Source organism: Bactrocera tryoni, unplaced genomic scaffold (assembly GCF_016617805.1).
Source record: "Bactrocera tryoni isolate S06 unplaced genomic scaffold, CSIRO_BtryS06_freeze2 scaffold_25, whole genome shotgun sequence".
Taxonomy (NCBI): domain Eukaryota; kingdom Metazoa; phylum Arthropoda; class Insecta; order Diptera; family Tephritidae; genus Bactrocera; species Bactrocera tryoni.
In genome coordinates this window covers 17,527,952-17,530,606 of record NW_024395977.1, presented here as the reverse complement: position 1 = coordinate 17,530,606, position 2,655 = coordinate 17,527,952, and the positions used below count along the sequence as shown (strand labels likewise).

The 2,655-nt window shown below is 33.9% G+C and overlaps 1 pseudogene; it reads right to left on the bottom strand.

Annotated features, from left to right (window-relative positions):
• Positions 1-522: 522 nt before the first annotated feature.
• LOC120780549 lies at positions 523-1,862 on the bottom strand (annotated as a pseudogene).
• Positions 1,863-2,655: the final 793 nt, after the last annotated feature.

Here is a 2,655-nt window from a genome sequence, read left to right as displayed (position 1 = left end):
GTGGAAAAATTTGGTATTACATATCATAATAATTCGTCTGAACAGTAAAACACAATTTTTTACTGTAAGATAAATCCAGAGATAATTATAATAGCCTTGTTTTCTGAATTTTATGTATAAATTTTTGTAATCACAAACTACATACACGTTTTATATGTCAGAATTTAGCTATATGCCAGCGATCAGGAATCCTACTCGTTCCCAAATGGAGTGTTTGATTATCCTAACAGATTTATCACATTATGTATTTAGTTCTAAGCTAAGTTTTTAAATAAAAAGTATTCTTAAAGAAATTATTTTTTTGAATTTGCAATATCTATATAGTAGTAAAAAGTAGTTTAAATTAGCTTACGGAACGCTATTTTGCCATGCTCGGTAGCAATACTGGCATAGTATTTAAAAAAATAAATGATTGTTCGAAATAAATTCCGTTTGAAATTATTCAAATCGATAATAACTTGTTTGGCCCAATTAAAAATACAACTCAAATTCCTTAATTTTTAATAGCGGTTCATTATATAGTTTAAATATCGACTTCCACACCATTCATAATCGACCATAATTCACTAGATGTAAAGACGAATTGTAATTCGCGTAGATGCAAATGTTTCTTTTCAAATCGCTGCTTGGTCACCAACGCTGCCAACTTTCATTTGATGAGTGTTGTTTATTATTTGCGTAGTTCTTCCCGATGTTCTATCGGTTTTGGTGGAGCTGGTTCCCCCCACTCTCCCAATTCGGCATCATAATATTGCGCAGCGCGATATGGTCACAATTCCCAAGGTACTTGCTCTTCCGTGGAGGTCAATTGTACACCAAAATTCTTCAACCACGGCATGTCGGAGGGAACGACATCGGTAATACATTCGCGATCGATACGTTCCGTATGTAGCTCACCAATAGGTTGTCCAGGACAGATAAGCTCAGTGAACTTGGCTTTCAATAAGAAGGTAGGATCGCAACGCATGTCTTAACGATGGTATCCCCACCATTTTTCATTTTTCCGCATAACACGATGAAACCAGTCAATTAATTTGCTTAACTGGTAACGCTTTGGTCTGCAAGGTGGGTGTTTATCGTATTATAAAATATGTAAATTCAATTTTGCTCAAAACCTACCCAACAGCTTGATAAACCTGACCAGCAGTATTGGGATCCTAAGCGCAATTGACAATAGCTTGTACAACATCCGAATGTGCTCACCGGAGTATTTGCTCTTCAAAAAGTTACTTCCACCCTCAAACACAAAGCTCATTGGTTTAGGACTAGCGTTTAAAGCAGACAAATAATCAAACGTTCTACACCAGCTTCTTTGCTGATTCTATAAAAAAAAAAAAATAAAAATTACATGGTAAATCTTTTGAAATAAAGTTTAATTTTAGCTTACCTAGCAATGCGACGTGCACCTTCCACAAGCAAGTCATTGAATTTAAAATTTTATCTCGAATTCACGACCAACTAAGTTCATAAATACATTTGAGTACTTCACAGCATCGCGTATCGCTTTTACACCTCTTAAATCATAAAATTGGAACAGCACCTGACCCATTACACAGCAGTATTAACGAGGCCATGTTTAGTTATTCCGTACTTTTATTGGAATAAAATCCAAACCCGATCTGTTATTTATCGTCTCAAGGGAAATTTGCACACTTCTTCCAGATTCAAATAACTAAATAAACCATCGTAAAGCATTTAACCATGAAATAAACTCAAACAAATTGCCTTGCAAAAACCTTCGTTACGATGACAAAAATGTAAATATGGCTGTGAATGAGTATAATCTGGACCCCACTATTCGGCATAGTTGCTTATTTCTTCGTAAAATTTTTCTGTGGTGAACATTTATTAACTTACCACAGTTAAAAAGAGGCATAAATAAAAAACTTAATTTTTCACGTATTAGCTCATATTGTTCTCATCTTTAAAAATATATATTAAAATAAAACGATTTTCTTTTGAAAATATATTAAACTTTTATATATAACCAATATTTTTGGGACAACTTTTCCATAAATTTTAAGAAAATAACACTATGCGACCATTTTCCGGTTAAAAGTCGGCCACCTTGGATTCCAATAGAAACTCAACCCCGGACTACACTTGACGTTTCTACAATGGCACCTCTCAGCTGTGGCTTTGTTTACATAACATCAGCTGATAGTGACCTTACTCATCCTCTAGCGTGGTGCCAATTCAATTCAAACTGAATTCAGTTTCCGATTAAATTGGCATTTGCAAAATCCCAAGGCCAAACGATGTCTATTTGTGGCTTAGATTTGAGTATACCAGTTTGTTTGTGCTCGCTAAAGATGGGCTAACAAATAATATTGTTCACGCTATATTAGAATTCTGATTATTTAAGAATAACAAAGGAGTTACAAACTGTCAAATAATCAGCGTTGCCAAACTAATAAAAGTAAAAAGTTCAATGTGAAAAAAATTTGATACACCCCGGTGTTTGTCCGACCAGGGTTTTTTTTTCATAGCGCTCCGTGCCTACTTCTCGCATATACCATATACATATGTACTAACACACTTATAATAAGTAAATTACTTTTTGTCTACACTAGAATTTATCTAGAAACTAGAAATAATTTATATTTGCCGATTCATCTAGTTATATATAAATACCCTTTATTAAAAATAAAATGT